Below are 18,640 nucleotides of genomic sequence, written 5' to 3'. Positions count from 1 at the left end.
CAGTCCCTGAAATATTAACTTGGAATGCCTAACAGAAGCTTCAGTGAACCTCATTTGAGATGAGAAAGCCTCTACCTCTCTAATAAAACTTTCAGATTTTTCTGATTGAATGCCATTTGAAATTACCCTCATCATGCTAACATGTACTAGGTAGCATGCAATAGGGTTGCCTCTCGACATGACCCTATTAGAGATTGCCACTTGTGAGAAAATCTATTCAAAAGTAGAGGCTGTATTAAGCCAGATACCAGGTCAAATGATACTATTTGAGGGGGGTGGGGAATGGAGAGGTGCTTCAGTCTAATGATTTGTGAAAAGTTAAGTAACAACAAATTCCATGAATATGAAATTGTGGCGAGAATGCTCTCATCATCGCTTTTATCCCCTAGCTCTTTACAGAGACAGTAACTGTGAGGGATTAGAAATGGCACCCGCTGATATGCCTATCTCTTTCTGAAATTATGCTTTTCAAGATTGTGAGGGGAAAGTATGTAAGATAGGAAGGTAGAATTTGGTTTGGATTGTCTTATATTCAGTAAAAGGGGAAATAGGTACCTGAGTGCAGGTATATTGACATTTATTGGCATTTTTGCTTTTCTTAAAACATTATTAATGATGTGGTTTTGCCACCACACAGGGTAATCAATTATAGTAGAAGTTGATGCTGAAGTGTGGGGAGGGGGCACAGCAAAAATGTTCAAGAAGTGTAGAGGAGAGAGCATGGTCACTGGGATGGGAACTACTGGGAAAAGAACATTAGGGGATTTAGAATTATGGATGAGCCAATGAAACTGGATCCTTTAAGAAAGAAACTGTCATTGTATTCTGCTCTATCCTTCTAAAGAGTCTCACTCTTTCCCATATATATCAGTTTTATGACACTGGCTAAGATAGGAATGTCTGGTGAAGGTTTTATAAAACCTTGTAGAGTTTCATAAGGCCTCTGTAACCTAATAATGCTGCCATCAAAATTGGAAAGAATACTCAAATCTGATTAAACAAATGTTGGTATTATTCTTCCTCCTACTAACACTACTATCACTACTGTCACCATCACTACTATTACTATTATTAGGTTATTAATTCAATTAATGCATCTATTATCTCATTTGTCTATCGGGACACTCCTCAAGACAAGTTTTATTAACCTCATTTATACAAGTGAGAAAACTGAAGCTCAGTGAAAGGAAAATGATTTGCCCGAGATCATATGGCTAGTACATGTGAAAACCAGAACAAGATTTCATGTTCCTCTTAGGGTCCAATGGCTGCTGACTCTGTGACTTATTATATAATCATACCTAAGAGAATACAGGGCTGAGAAGATGTTGTCAACCTTCTTTCACAGTGTCATATCTGTAAAGCCTTTTGGTGTTCTCTGTGACTCAAATACCTCTAGCATCTTAAAGCATAACTTGATACTCAAGATCTTTCCCAGACTTCTATGTAATATAAACACAAGTAAATCTCTCCAGATTTCTGAGAACTGAATGACTCTGTGATGATGAGGTCCAACATGACTCTCTTGGTCTCCCACTTTTCAAAACAGTTTCTCATAGTGCTATAGGATGGTAATTTGGGGAACATCAACTCAGAGGCCCAGGTACACCTTGATTTTGCCCTTCAGCGGCTTCAAAATATAAGACAGACTAATGCTTTACTGTTGGCAGCAAGTATGCCATCTTATCCCTGCCTTTCTCGCTAACAGTGGCAAATATTTTCTGATTGTAAATGCAGGGCTTTTGGCACCATACAATGCTGCTACTTTTTTGGTCATTCATCAAATGCTTAACAAGTCTCTATATTTTGCAAGGCATTGTAGGGGTAGGGAGCAACCACAATAATAATAACATAGTTATATAATGCTTTAAGATTTAGAGGGTACTTTAACCTGTATGATCTTTACCCTCAAGGATTTTATAATCTAACAGAGGAGATGAGACATATATGTAAAGGAGAAAAAATTTAATACATTTCAGTGTGCATTCAGTCATTTACAATTCATTTGAAGAGAGATTTCTGTGACTCTTCTTCCTTGCCCTGGGGAAAGAATCTGAAACTATCTTGTCTTAGTTTCCCTGGTTATAAGGTGTTCAATTGAAAAGACATTAAATTAAACTATAATGAGATTTTTTTCCTCTACTTAGTACAAATTTCATATATGTCAACCAGTAAAAAATAAGTGTGCATTAAATAAACTATGTGTAATGCAAATCAATTATGTTATTTGAGTAGTAAGGATATTTTAAGGGTTAACAAGTTGGACCTTTGGAAATAGCATGAATCACCAAAAGGCCCTACTGCGTGTATGGATGGCTTTCCAAATATGATTTTTGTAAACAAAGCCATATTTAAACTATAAAAGTGCAGGAGAGCGTAAGAAGAAGCCACAACATTTTAAGGGGGAAAAGATCCCCAATTCAGTTCATAGATAAACATGATATAAGCTACCAGTATTAATTGTTGCAAAGCATCTAAATTATTTTCAAGCAAACTTATAGAAAAGTTATAATAAGATCAACATGAATCAACTTCCTCTGTTACCTTCCCCCAACTCCAAAAATTGTTTACTTATAAGGTTTTCCTCAGATTGTTCATAATTAAGTAAGCAAAAACAACCAACAGCCTAAGTAAGGACATATCTCTGACTGGGGTTTAATTTTCAAGTTTTTGATAAAATTCTCATTTGCTTTCTATTTTATTTTTAAGAGGTGTTTTCTTCCCTAACTACTTTAAATGGTATTATAAAAATAATGTATACTATTACTTAAAATTATCTTTCATCTCCAGCCTCCAGTAGAAGTAAATGATTTAGAGCCAGAAGGGAGATTACAGATGAAATAAATTTATCCCATGTTTTTTAAAAAAATTATTCTTTTTATTTTATTTTTTAAAATTAATTCATTTTAAACTTAAATACACAATAAGAAAAAAGCAGTGCCATGTTCACAGCAAAACATAAGAGAGGATTCAAAATATACAGCAATAAATTTCCATTTCAAGAAATCCTAAATAATAAATACTACACATTGTGTTCAGAGCTGTCCCTCTTTTCTTTGCTTCCTTGTAAGTTTTCTTTTGTTCTCTGTTGTGTACTTCTTACATTGTTCTATTTCTCCCCAAGAAGGCTACAATTAAGGTGGATATATTTATACATACATACATACATATATATATATATATATATATATATACACATACATATATATATGTGTGTGTGTGTATACACACATATATAAACTTATACATATACACACATAAACATGAAGATATACACATACATACATATACTTACATATACATATACTTAGATATCTACAATCATACTCATATATAGATATATAATTCATATACATCTATGTAAGACTATACTATACTTATTTGTCCTTTCTTTCTCTGATGGTGGATAACCCCTTGCCTCATAAGTCTAAGTCTTTCTGACCCCATGGTTTTTTAAGACAAAATTGAGATCCCAAATGATGGCATTACTTGTGCTCAAGATCACACAGGGAGTAAAAGAACTCAAGTCCTTTGACTCCAAACCCAGTGTTTTTGCACTAAATCATGTGACAGTGAAACTTCAAAGTTCGTGGAAGTATACTGAATAGAGATGCCACAAAATCTTAAAACTCTGAGGAACCTTAGTACATTTCCTTTCAAACAATCCTTCTAGAATCCTAGATTTAGACTAGATTGACTGTGTGCATTAAGCTAAGTCCATTCATGTTTATGTGCACGTATATGATATAAAATAATCAAAGATTTGTATATCATTGGGAGGGGGGAACAGACATAGAGATAGAGGAGAGAGAAAAAGAAAAAGATAAAGAGAGAGGTGGGAGAAGGAGACAGACTGAGAGAGACAGAGACCAAGAGAGAGGGACAGAGTCACAGAGAGACTCAGAGGGGAGACAGAGGGAGAAAGAGAGAGAGAGAGAGAGAGAGAGAGAGGGAGGCAGAGAGACACAGAGAGAGAGAGAGAGAGAGAGAGAGAGAGAGAGAGAGAGAGAGAGATTTATTAAGTGCTTACTATATGCCAGGCACTGCAAACAGAAGCAACATAGATAGTTTCTACTCTAAAGGAGCACATATTGTAATGGGGGAATATAACGCATAAAAAGGAACTGCAAAGTTGTGAAAGCTGCTGGCAAGAGGCAGAAGTCTTAAGGGTGAGGAGTTGAGCTGAGTATAAAGTGTACATGGCCTGGGCACCTCATGAAATGGTGGCCTAGGCTAGGAACTCACCAATCAGAAGAGAAGGCTGTATGGCAGAGGCATCGATAATGTAATAAGTATATAATGGATAAGATTTTGAAACTGATCTGATTCTCAAAAATGAAGGCTTTTTCTTGGTGTCCATATAAATCCTCAGACTAGGGCTATGATCTAGTGAAGTCATTTCCTTTTCTTTTTAGTACATTTAGTGAAATGTGCCAAAGCTTGTTCTCTCTCTCTCTGTCTCTGTCTCTCTCTCTGTCTCTGTCTCTCTCTTTCTCTGTCTCTCTCTCTCTCTCTGTCTCTCACTTTCTCACTCTATCTCTGTCTCTGTCTCTCTCTCTCTGTCTTTCTGTCTCTCTCTATGTCTCTCTCTCTCTCACTAACACACACACACACACACACACACACACACACACAGGTTTCAATTAAAGGTCTTTGGAGTAGGCCAGTCTATGATGGGATTATAAGCAGAGGAAGGGACCTCTACCAGGTTATCAATGGTTCAATTGATTTGTGATATTGATGTCTGCACAGATTGCAACCCATTCCCAGTTTACTTTGTGTGACTCTTGTCTCTGCCCTCCTATAAATCCTCCACCAGAGGCATCCTCAACATGCTGAGTCTTTTCTCTTGATATCTTGATTTTCCATGGATACCAGTGCTGTATGTTGGTTGTTCATCTCTTATTCTTTACTCTCAGAACATGGCCAGCTAACCCCCTTTTCCAGTCATACGTCTCTTTGATGATATCTTTTATGTTGCCTTTTTTTGGTAAGCCATTTCCCGTTGGGGATATGAGGGAGTCTATTTACACCCACTATGGCTCTATCCACTGCCCTTTGAGTGTTTCTGATTCCTCAGAGATTGGGGTATTCCGTGATTCATGGCCATGTAGTGAAACTGGAAGATTACTGGTATTAAAAAGATGGATTTTTGCTTCAGGGAGATGCTTGTGGTCACTGGAAGTGCTATGCAATTTCTCAAAGTGCAATTCAACCCAGTAGCTTCCTCCTGTTCAATTCTGGGTTTAGTTTATTTTCCATCCAAAGTGTCCATCTAAGGTGTGTGTACTGATGGGTAAGCCTTATGGGTTCTCCATCTAACTACAGCCAACAGATTGTCTGAACAACAGGAAGTCTTGTTTAGTACAGTGGATGAAGTGACTTGGAAGTGAGGTAGAGCTGTTTTCAAATCCTGCTTCAGACACTTAGTATTTGTATGACCTTAGGCAAGTGACTTACCTTCTCTGAGTTCCAGTTTTCTAGCCAAAAAAATAGGAAAAATACTAGCACCTAATTCCCAGTTTTGTGTTGGAGTTCACAAGGAGATAATGTGTATGAAGCAAATCTTAGTACACTACGTAAGTGTGAGCTATTATCATTTGTTCAATTGGTTTTTCCTTTGAGAATAGTTGAGCTGAACCCTTTCGAATGATTTTAGATCTCAATTAGGAGTCTCTGCAGTGTTCAAGGTCAAACTCAGAGGCATAATGGATAGAGTGCTGGGGCTGGAGTCCAGGGAACCTGGGTTCAAATCTGAATTCAGACACTTACTAAATCTGTGACTTTAAGAAAGTCACTTAGCCTCTGTCTTCCTCGGTTTCCTCAACTGTAAAATGGAGATAATTAAAACACCTACTTCCCAGAGTTGTAAGGATCAAATGAGATATTTGTAAATAGTTTAGCACAGTGCTTGGCATGTATCACATAAATGCTATATACATTATATAAATTCTAGCTATCATTATTATTACTTTGGTTATTATCATTGTCAGTATTATTGTTTGCTCATTCTCACTTATTTCTTCAAGTGAAATATAGAGTCTTAGCCATAGTATTCCTTAAAAATTATCTCTTATTTACAATCTTTGGTAGAAGCAAATATGATTTCGAGTTGTATGAGAACTTAGAGATTAAGTGATCCATCTTCCTCATTTTATATATGAAGAAACTGAGGCCGTAAGTGAATATATGACTTGCTCAAACCGTGCAGGCAATAATTGTCCTCAGGCTCTTTGGCTCCATCTCTAGTCTTTCTTCCACTATATCAAGTGACAGTGAAATGTCAAGATTTACAGAAGAGTAACTTCACATTTAATAGAAATTTCATAGAATCATAGAGATCTAAGGGACCTTAGAGCTTATTGCGTGTACTCTCCTTTTTTTTGTTAAACAGATGAATTCCAAAGAGGTTCAGGGACCCATCCAAGGGCACACAGTTATTGATAAGGCAAAGACAAGAACTCAAGTCTTCTAATTCTTATCCTAGTTCAGTATTTTTCTATTAACCCGTATAGTAAACAACAGCAAGAATATATATACATGTGTATATATATATATATATATATATATTAGAGTGAATGAATATATGCATATTTGAGGTCCACTTGTGCTTTGATTAGTGTATGGAGCTCCTAGTAATGAAAGTCCTTCTATCAGTGCAGACCAGACGTTGTTCTTCAAGCTTACAATTTTAGAGAGTTGTATGGGGTACTAAGATGTTAAGTAATTTGTCCAGGGTCATAAGTCAGTTCTGTATCAGAAGTAGGCTTTGAATGTAGAGTTTCCTGACTTTGAGGCCGGCTATCTACCTACTGTACAAATCAGTCAAAAGAATATATATTAAACATTTAATATGTGCCAAGCAAGTGGTAGGAATTCAAAGAAAAGTTAAAACAAAAAGTCCCTGCCCTCAAGGAGCTTATGTTCTAATAGTGGGAACAACATAGAGATAATTATGTACATACATGATATGTAAAGAGCAAATGGAAGAGAATCTCAGAAGGAAAGGACTCCTGCAGAAGATCACATTGAACCAATTCTTAAAGGAATCCAGAGAAATTAAGAGGTAGAGATGAAAGGGAGAGCATTGGAGATGGGGGAGACCCATTGCAAAGCCATGGACATAAGAGATGAAGTGTCCTATTCCAGAAACACCAAGTAATGAGTGTGGCACTGCTTGAGAGGCAACCTGAAATAGCAATTAGGAGTGTTAGCCATGAATCTTGGTTCAGCTATTGTTTCCTTCTCGTGATAGCTGTGTGATATGACACAGGCAAGTTGCTTAATGTCTCAGTTGTGTGAGGCAACTCTCTAAGACTATAAATTTCCTACCTGTTTTTCGTTAAGGGAGGGCATTTCTAGGCAGGCAGTCCCCCATACCAACACAATCACAGATGCTGGGGGACCAAAAGGGAAACAACCAAACAGCAACAAAAGACATAATTTGTGGTACTTGTGTTTTAGGAAAACAACTCTTGGAAGAGGGGAAAAATACCACACTCATTTTTCAATTTTAGCATTCATTTATTCAGCCAATTAGACACATACCTGAGTATATCTGGCCAGACTGATACAATCCCAATGAATTTCTTATTCTGGCTTCACAAAAGGTAGACTACTGTTTTAATCATTTTGTTTGCACGATTAGTCATTCCTTGCAGCTGGGGTCTTTGCTTTAGAGGTTACTCAGTAGGTCTACTCTGAATGAGTCACCCTAACTCCGATCTCTACATATCAGGTCAACTAGCCACACACAGTACGCCTCCCTTTCCCTCAAACTCAGCAACCCTATGGTATTACTCGGATTGTATTTTGGGTTGTTTTTTAAAAATGATTTCCACAGAAACCTTGAAATGATCACTGGCCACGTGAACTTAACAGATGTCTATAGCTCATGTTGGGAGATTAGAACAATCATGGAAAGAACCAGAAGCTTGGGTGGAGGCTGTTAAGGAAGTGGCAGGAGGCTAATGTTTTGTACTGTAATACCTCCAAAGTACCCAGGAAAGATTTCAGTCTATGGACCTGAGTTGCCAGCATAACTCTTCCCACTAACACCTCAAATTAGATCTCAGACTTCACACAAGGAGAAATCTTTAAGATGATTCTATGATTTGCCAGGAGAAATGGAAGCAAACCCCAGACAGAAGATGTAGAATTCAAATTTGGCTTTCCAAATGCCTAGAGGGGAGGGAGCCATTGCTAAAATATGAGGTTTTTGTTTCCTCTGCTTTCAAATCCTAATGGCAGTGATTCTACAAGTTTTTCCTAGGGAGTCTTAAACTTATTCCCCTCAAATTTCCTTTCCACAGAACAACATAGTCCCATGAGGAAGGATAAAATAGCTTAAGGGACCAAGAGGCAGTCAGAGTTTTGTGGGGAGGGAACTATCTCCTTCTGGTATTTAGTTGATGTGTATTCATTCTTCTCTCTTTTCCTCCTTTTTGTCCCTGTGTCCCCAGCAGAGAACCAATCTGTGGCATTTGGAGCAGGAGGGTAAATGTGTTTTCTTTACATGGATTTGGGCAGAATTTGGGACATAAAAATGGGGATGAAAGAACAAGAATCAGGAGACTTTCTTTGGCATCAAATTCTATCATCTGGGACTAGATAGCATCCTCCCTTCATCTCTTACCTGCACTGAGATCACTTGCAATGAGGGCAGGCGGAGGCTGAATTTGGCAATCAGACCACCACAAAATATAAGTGAGCTGTCCAAGCTGACCTGCTTCTGGTAGAGCAAGAAGCTGAATGGAAGCTATTTGCAGCAGATAGTTGAAAAGGGCAAGGAAGAGACTGACTTGTTTTAAATTGGTTTGCTAGGATGACTATCGGCTTATCACTTCTCAATTGAGGCTTCTGAGACCAATCACAATCTAGACTGCTCTCTCTCTCTCTCTCTCTCTCTCTCTCTCTCTCTCTCTCTCTCTCTCTCTCCTCTTCCTCCTCCTCCTCTCCTTTCCTCTCCTCTCCTTTCTCCCATCTTCTTTCCCCTTCCTCTTTTTCTTCCCCTCTTTCCTCCTCCTCCCCCTCCTTTTCTCCCATCTTCTTTTTCCTTTCTTTCTTTCCTCTCTCTTTGCCTCCTCTCTTCTATTCTCTCTCTCTACCTCCCCCTCTCTCCCCCTCTTTCCTCCTCCTCTCTCTCTTCTCCCTTTCCCTCTCTTTGTCTCTGTCCTATCTCCTTCTTTTTCCTCTCTCTCTCTCTCTCTCTCTCTCTCTCTCTCTCTCTCTCTCTCTCTCTCTCCCCCCTCCCCTCCTTCTTCTACTCTCCTTCCCTTTCTCACTCCTCTTTTCTCTCTTCTTCTCTTCCTCCTCACTTTTCTTAACAGTACCTGGAAGTTAGCGCTCTGTAGAAGTTAAGGACCAAATCAAAGCAGGCAAATGGAATGTGTAGGTTATTTACGGATTGTTGCTGAGCAAATTTAATCATAGCCCTGCTGTAACTCTATCATCATTTCCCTCGACGAGAACATCACAGACTTAAATTTTGTAAAGGAGGGGAAAAGTGGCCATAATCCAACTATAACAGTAACAGCCAATTCTGCTGTGATGGGAAGAGGCTCTGTATTAGTGCCAATACATTAAACCAACTTTCAAATTGCAGGGGGGAACTTAATTGCCATTACAATTCCCTTGGTGCTTCTGGGAGAAGGTAACAGAGACGCTTCAATGAGCATTCATTTCCAGCTCAGCACTGTGTGTGTGTGTGTGTGTGTGTGTGTACTTGTGAGTGCATTTGCCCTGATGGTTAGTGGTAGGACTGGGGGATAAAATATTTCTGAAACAGTCTGGCTCATTCAGTTCCTGGTGTACTCTCTTTACAAATTATGAGAGCCTTTCAGAGACACATTAAAATCACAGATTTAAAGCTGGAAGGACCTTAGAGGCCACTGAGTCCAACCCCCTCATTTTATAGATCAGGAACTGAAGCACAGGGGGTTAAATGATTTGCCGAGAGTCCCAAAGCTAGTAAATGTCAGATGTAGCCAGCTTTTTTACCTGTAAAGTAAGTTAGATTAGATTAGATAATCAAGCAACAAGTTATTTATTAAGCACATAGTATTTGTCATTTACCATTTTAGGTACTGGGGGTACAAATACAAATAATGAAACAACCTTTACTTATGATGAGCTTGCATTTATTGATCTCTATGGCCTCTGAGCTTTAAAACTGATTCCATGTTCTACCACCATTGCTTTTAGAAGGACTTGGAGGTCAGAAGGAATTCCCATCTGCACTATCATTTTTCCCAGTAGACAAGGGACACTACTGATTTTGAAGCAGAATTTTATCTTTGGATCTGGCTATAGATTTTGACATACCCTCTAAATCATGATGAAAGTGCAATGATTTTCATATTTTCATCATAGAATTATCAGGGTACTTTAGTCCTACAGGCATTTATTAAATACCTGCTTTTGAAACTAGGAGATTCAGTGAATACAGTACTGACTTTGGGGTCTGGATGATCTGAGTTCAAATCCTATCTTGATACTTACTAGCTGTATGACCCTGGTCAAGCCCCTTGTCCTCCCTTGACCTCAGTCTCCTCATCAGTACAATGAAGGAGTTTGGTTTCATATTCTCTAAGATCCCTTCCAGCTCTAATTCTATAAAATTATGAACTGGGCACGACGGATACGGAGTAAAAACAAAAACAATCCTTGTCCTCAAGAATTAGGAACCAGGAAAAACCTTAAGGATCCAATCCCTGCTTTTTTTTTAAATCATTATTTATTTATTTAATATTCTTAGTTTTCTGCAATGATTTCCACAAGAGTTGGAATTACTAATTTTCTCCACATTTCTACCCTCCCCCCACTCCAAGATGGCATATATTCTGATTGCTGTATTCCCCAGTCAGCCCTCCATTCTGTCACCCCACTGCCCACACCTTTATCCCTTTTCCCCTTACTTTCTTGTAGGGCAAGATAGATTTCTATGCCCCATTGCTTGTATATCCTATTTCCTAGTTGCATGTAAAAACTTTTTTTTGAATATCTGTTTTTTAAAACTTTGAGTTCTAAATTCTCTCCCCTCTTCCCTCCCCACCCACCCTCCCTAAGAAGGCAAACAATTCAACATAGGCTGCATTTGTATCATTATGCAAAAGCCTTCCACAATAATCACATTGTAAAAGACTAACTATATTTTGCTCCTTCCTATCCTATCCCCCTTTATTCAAATTTCTCCCTTGACTCTGTCCCTTTTTGAAAGTGTTTCCTTTGAATTACCTCCTCCCCCATCTGCCCTCCCTTCTATTGTCCTCCCGTTTTTATCTCCTTCCTCCTTCTTTCCTGTGGGGTAAGATACCCAATTGAGTGTGTATGTTATTCCCTCCTCAGGTCAAATCCGAGGAGAGCAAGATTCGCTCATTCCCCTTCACCTGCCCCCTCTTCCTTTCCAACAAATTGCTTTCTCTTGCCACTTTTATGGGAGATAATTTACTCCATTCTATCTCACTCTTTCTCCCTCTCTCAATATATTCCTCTTTCATGCCTTAATTTGATTTTTTTTAGATATCATCCCTTCATATTCAAGTCACCCTGGGCCCCGTCTATATATATAAATGTATATTCCCTTCAGCTACCCTAATACTGAGGATTCATGAATTATACACATCATCTTTCCATGTAGGAATGTAAACAAAACAGTTCAATTTTAGTAAGTCCCTTATGATTTCTCTTTCTTGTTTACCTTTTCATACTTCTCTTGATTCTTGTGTTTGAAAGTCAAATTTTCTATGCAGCTCTGGTCTTTTCATTGAGAAAGCTTGAAAGTCATCTATTTTATTGAAAATCCATATTTTGCCTTGGAGCATCATACTCAGCTTTGCAGGGTAAGTGATTCTTGGTTTTAATCCTAGCTCCATTGACCTCCGGAATATCATATTACAAGGCCTTCAATCCCTTAATGTGGAAGCTGCTAGATCTTGTGTTATTCTGATTGTGTTTCCACAATACTCAAATTGTTTCTTTCTGGCTGCTTGCAATATTTTCTCCTTGATCTGGGAGCTCTGGAATTTGGCGACAATATTCCTAGGAGTTTTCTTTTTGGGATCTTTTTCAGGAGGCAATCAGTGGATTCTTTCAATTTCTATTTTACCCACTGGATCTAGAATATTAGGACAGTTTTCCTTGATAACTTCTTGAAAGATGATGTCTAGGCTATTTTTTGATCATGGCTTTCAGGTAGTCTAATAATTTTTAAATTATCTTTCCCCGGATCTATTTTCCAGGTCAGTGTTTTTTTCAATGAGATATTTCACATTGTCTTCCATTTTTTCCTTCCTTTGGTTCTGTTTTATAATATCTTGATTTCTCATAAAGGCCCTAGCTTCCACTTGCTCCATTATAATTTTTAAGGTAGTATTTTCTTCAGTGGTCTTTTGGACCTCCTTTTCCATTTGGCTAATTCTGCCTTTCAAGGCATTCTTCTCCTCATTTGCTTTTTGGAGCTCTTTTGCCATTTGAGTTAGTCTACTTTTTCAGGTGTTATTTTCTTCAGTATTTTTTTGTCTCCTTTAGCAAGTCATTGACTTGTTTTTCATGGTTTTCTCGCATCCTTATCATTTCTCTTCCCAATTGTTCCTCTATTTCTCTAATTTGCTTTTCCAAATCCTTTTTGAGCTCTTCCGTGGACTGAGACCACTTCATGTTTTTCTTGGAGGCTTTTGTTGTAGGCTTTTGACTTTGTTGACTTCTTCTGACTGTATGTTTTTGTCTTCTTTGTCACCAGAGAAAGATTCCAAAGTCTGAGTCTGAATCTGAGTCCATTTTCACTGCCTGTTCATGTTTCTAGCCAACTACTTGATCCTTGAGCTTTTCGTTGGGGTATAACTGCTTGTAGAGTAGAGAGTACTTTTTCCCAAGCTTGAGGGGCTCCACTGTTGTTTTCAGAGCTATTTCCACACAACAAGCTCTGCCACACCAGCGCTTCTCCTCCCCCAAGAACTGCCAACCTGGATTGCGACTCATATCTAAGCAGGCCCTGCAGTCCTGCTCTGTTCTGCCACTTAATTCCCCCTACCAGGTGGGCCTGGGGCCAGAAGTAACTTTATCTGTAGCTCTGTAAGCAGTGTCAGAGCTGCACCACCTCTGCAGCCCACGGGGCAGTGGCCAACTGCAAACTCCTTTCGCTCCATCCCCACAGCTTTTCCCACTAACCTTCTCTGTTTTCTTTGGTGTTTGTAGGTTGAGAAGTCTGGTAACTGCCACAGCTCACTGATTCAGGGTGCTATGGCCTGTTCCACCCAGCTCCTGGTCTGGTTGGTCCAGGGGCGGACCACTCTGGGCTCTGCTCCACCCCGCTCCCAGTTCGATGTGATAGAACTTACCCAGTGACCATCCAGGCTGTCCTGGGCTGGACCCCTGCTTTCCTCTGCTATTTTGTGGGTTTTGCCGCTCTAGAATTTGTTCAGATCCATTTTTATAGGTGTTTGGAAGGTACTGCGGGAGAGCCCTAGGCAAGTCTCTGCTTTCCAGCCACCATATTGGCTCTCCCACCCAATCCTTTCTTTTTGAAGATGAAGAACTGAGGGCCAAAGGTATTGAGTGACTTTCCCAAGATGACATGGGTGGCAAATAGAGTCAAGATTGAGTTCAGACTCTCTGACTGTGGATTCAGGTCTATTCCCAATAGCCTTTCCACATGGACAGCTATTCTGTGTCTTCTTTCAAGTCCAACACATGATAGCCACCCCCCTTTCCAAACACTTCTAATTTTCTAACCTCAACTTGGAGTAGGAGGGTAAATCTATCAATCGATCTATCTATCAATCACCTCTCTCTGTTTGTCATCTAGCATCATCTACCAATCATCATCTATCTACCTATCTGTTCATATTGTACATATATACATAATGCATGTATACATGAAATGTATGTGTACATATATATACACACACACACATATGCATACAACATGTATATTTATATTACATGCATAGACCGTCTTGCTCCAAACTGAGGTTAGAAATACCTACAAACACACACATACATATATGTATACATATATACATACATGCATATATATATATATATATATATATATATATATATATACATACGGAATTGGCGAGCTGGCTTGATTGGAGAAAATGATGCATGGGAATAATGGTTGAATTGACAGAGTAGCAACAGATTACAAAGGGTCAGAAAAACCATTTGAGATTGGGGATCAATTTGGATTAACCTGAACAATGAACTTCAGTCACCACTCCAGAACCACTGGTCTTGTTTTGGAGCCAGATTCTATTTTTTCCTTCTTGCTTTTAACAGAATGAGCATTCCAAAGGGCACCCAAAAGGGGACAAAAAACAATGTAAAAGTCAAAGAGCAAACCGATTGAAATTGTCAGGATGTCTTGCTAATCTCTCAGTGAATGGGGCATAAAGAAAGCCCATATACATCCTCTTTCTGTAGTGCATAGCTAGTTTTGGGTCCTTTTTCAAAGCTTGCCTCAGCCTTACCTGCCCATTTCTCTACCCCACATCTCTGCTTCCCGTGCCTCAACATTTCAGGTAAGAGAAAGGTATGCTCTCTTCTGCTGACCCCACTCCACCTCTGACTTATTCTTTCTCCCTCTAGGAACTCTGTTTCTCACCTGAATCCTACCATTTTAATACCCACCTGAGATCTGTCCTTTCCTAAGGTGCCTATCTCAGAGTTTCTGAGGTTTTGGAAGCAGAACAATTTCTTCTTAATCTGTCTCTGTACTCCATACCCTTTATATATACTGGCACTGACCAGTGAGTCAGGGAGGTGGGATGGGGAGGAGCTAGCCCTATGAAGTGTCCTCCCTTAAGGTATCAAGCACAGTGCCTAGATCCTAGATACTTTTTTAAAACGCTTATGGTATTTTTTTTACATACAATGAATCCAGGGCAAAAAGCCCCTCCAACTTTCCACATTCCCATCCCTCAGGAGGCATGTTATCTCATAGAAAGTTCTCACTCAAGGCTGTCTTTAATGTTCTTTCAAACCTGGTTTCAAGTGGTTAAAAATAGGAGAGACCACCAAATGCAGTGCATTGTAGTTAAAAACATGGGAGGCAGCCCCTTTCAGTGGAATCATGCTAGATTTGGAGTGGGATAAGAGGACCTGAGTTCGAATTCCCCTTCCACTATTTTTTGTGTGATGATCAGCATGTCAATAAAGTTGTCAGGGCTTTAGTTTCTTCACCTGTAAAATAAGGGGATTTCACTTTGTGGCTGCTAAGATCTGTTCTAAATTTATTAAATGGTGTGTATAGTAGAAGCGATGAATAGCATAGGTCAATCAAGTCAATAAGCATTCTTTAAGTACTTACCTTGTGCCAGGCATTGTGCTAAGCTCTGAGAATTCAAATACAAGCAAAACAAAAGACAGTCCTTGACCTCAAGGAGGGAGATGACAATACACAAAATGAGGTCAAAAAAGAGAGGAGAAGGCAGAAGATGTCTACTTGGAGGCATGATAGAGAAAGTTTGGAGCATTAAGCTTAGAACCCAGAGAGGAATGGAGATATGTGTGGCATGGGCACTTGCCTTAAAATGGAAGTTCTAAGGGAAATCAACCAACTAGACATAAGACCCAGAGTGTGGAATGAATTTCCAGGGTCACGAGTATAATTGTAATGATTAGTCTTAGCTTTGAAGAAGAGAGGTGGGAATATACATCCCACCTTTCTTTGGATAGTTGTGGGACCATGGGTATAAAATGTTGCATATATCCTCAAACATAGCACCTAGGTTAGGTGGTTTGGATGAACTGCTTTTCTTTTCTTACAAAAGACACCTTCCTGGGTAAGGGGTGGTAAATGGGAGACTAGGGAAGGATAAGTAGAAATGATGTGGCAAAAACAGACCTCTCCAGATAGAATTTATGTTTTTTTTTTATTTGGAGGATCCATGCTACCTGATAAGAGGAACACAAACTGAATAAAATAACCACACTAAAGTCTGAATGACTGACTTCCTCTCTAATTCCATAAACAAATCATCAATTTATTTCAAAAACTACATTTTTGACACACACAACTGCTATTGTCTTGCAAGATAATTAGGCACAAATGATATATAATTCCTATTAATTAGCATTCAGATGTTAATCCAAATAGATATTTAATTGGTAGAATTTCTGGCAGAATGGTGGAGATGCTTTATTTTTAGTCAAATCTCACTTAGCAGTTATCCTGCTCCATCTTTAAGTAAGGCTGTTTCTGGGAGCTAGGTAGGTAATATATTAATATATATAATAATAATAATAACAATAGTTAACATTACTGTGTCACTTTAAGATTTACAAAGCACTTTACATGTCTTCTCAATTGATTCTCACAACAACATGGGAGAGGTGCTATTATTATTGGAGGTAGGTATACTGTTTATGTGAAGAATAGTCTGCTTGAGAGACCAGCTTCCTGTGAATCAAAGGGTAGGCACTGAGGCTTCTCTAGCCTGGATTTCAAGACCAGCTATGATGTTGGAATGAACAAGGATGATAGCTCCTGACTTGGAGAAAAAGGTGAAAGCAATACTAATAGCTGGCAACATATATAGTTTCATTTCACTCTTACGAAACCTTGTAAGGTAGGGTATGAGTATGCCAGAGGAAACCCAGATTCCTAGAGGTTAAGTGACTAAGTGACTTGTCCAGGGTCAAACAGTTTGTTAAGTGGCTGAGGTTCAAAACCAGGTCTTCCTGACTTCAGGTGGATCATTCTGTGCATTATACCACATGGTGGTATACCACCATGGTGCCCATAGAGTAATTGACCTTAAAACTAAGATGGGTAACGTTAGGATATGCTGGGATCATAAAGCTTCTTCCCAGATGACCTTTGGCCCAACTGGAATTAAATATACTAAAGTTCAGTAAAGACTTTTGCTTTGCCCCCAAGATGGGCCATTTCTTTCTGTAGGCATGTGAGGTTTATTGGGTATCGGGGAGCTAGGGCAGTAGGCAAGGGTGAGAACTAAGGGGAAGATTTGTATTTGAAACATTGTTTAACAAAAAGCATTCCTGTTAGCCATTAGAGCAGGTAGAAAGGAAAAGGGAGCAGTGATCCTTAAATACTTAGCTTGTAGACAACCAGTTAAAAAAAGTAGAAAGACCTGGTTTTCAAATCTTACATTTATGGATCCAGAGGACTTTAGAAAAGCTTCTTTCTGATTTTCTCGAATGATATCAAAAACATTTAATGTAATTATATAAAAGTACTATAAATTATAGGTATCTAGGTATCTAAATAGCTGCTTATTATTTATGCCAAATCACCATGCATTACAATGACAATGTGTGTATTATCAAATGTCGCATTAACTTGGTTGTTATTATAAATGAATTGTGACCCTAAATAAACTCTGTCCATATATTTCAATTTTCATTTTTATTGTTCAGGCAGCACAAGGGGCAACTTAAACAAATGAGAGATCATATTGTTTCTAAGCACTATCAAAAAGTTAAGAAAAGCAAATGGAGAATTATTCCTCACCTTTCCCATTTCCCAACATAGCAATTCAGTGCCTTTTAAAATAATTCTTTTCTTTTTCTTTTCTTTCTTAGTACCCTCATGTTATAATAGAGTGATTCCATTACATGAATGCTTCAACCACATTGGGTTTACAAGTGAACAGTCATTTACATTATTTACATGAGCTTTGTGGATTGTTTTGGAATTATTTTCCAGATGAAGCCATTATGTGACTCTGGAAAATGTAATATATTAGGGACTTGGAGTTACTAAGAGTGTTTATATCAAGTATAACCGATGACTCAAAACCTTGCATGCACAATGTTTACATGGCCTGGGCTCAATCTTGGGGGCTTCTTACTGTGGCTCATTCCTCTACCCAGGGTTTCCTTAGGAATGTCCAAATTTGGCTTCAGTTTCCAAAACAAAAGGAAAAGCTTCAATTTTCATGCAAACACTAAGGTTAACAAGAAATATAGAAAGACTTTATTTAACCTTAAAGAAAAAGGAAAAGAATCAATTTGAGCCCATACATGGTTAAAACAACTCTCCCCTTTGACAAGTACCACCTTCTTCAAGGACCTATCAAGCACTGCTTACTAATATTATTGTGCTAAGTTTGAAGCTCTCCTATAAGAGGCCAGTACTCATGGTCTTTTAAGAGTTGACCCCTGGCTCTTCTCAGCAATGCAAGGTTCTAAGACAGCTCCAAAAGGCTCATGATGGAAAATGCTATCCACATCCAGAGAAAGAATTATTCAGTCAGAATGCAGATCGAAGCATACTATTTGCTCTCTCTTTTTAGTTTTGTTGTGTTTCTTCTTTCTTGTGGTTCATTCCATTGGTTATAATTCTTCTTTGCAACATGATTAATGTGAAAATATGTTTAATGTGAATGTAGATGTAGCTTATATCACATTGCATACTATCTTGGGGAGGGGGGAGAGGAAGGAGGGGGAAAATTTGGAACTCAAAAGCTTGTGGAACTGTGTGTTGTAAACTAAAAATAAATAAATACATTTTTTAAAAGAGGGTTGACCCCTTCTGCACAGTCCACATATCTCGTAGTACCAGTGAAGGCTAAGGTTTACCTTTGCTCTTCTACAGGAGGACTCTGTCCTTGTCTATACCTTAGTTTCCAATCCTGTTTGGTCCAGAAACTCCCCTGCTAGATGGGGTACCAGA

This window comes from Trichosurus vulpecula, chromosome 9 (assembly GCF_011100635.1).
Source record: "Trichosurus vulpecula isolate mTriVul1 chromosome 9, mTriVul1.pri, whole genome shotgun sequence".
Classification (NCBI taxonomy): Eukaryota; Metazoa; Chordata; class Mammalia; order Diprotodontia; family Phalangeridae; genus Trichosurus; species Trichosurus vulpecula.
Note: the sequence above shows the minus strand (reverse complement) of the source record.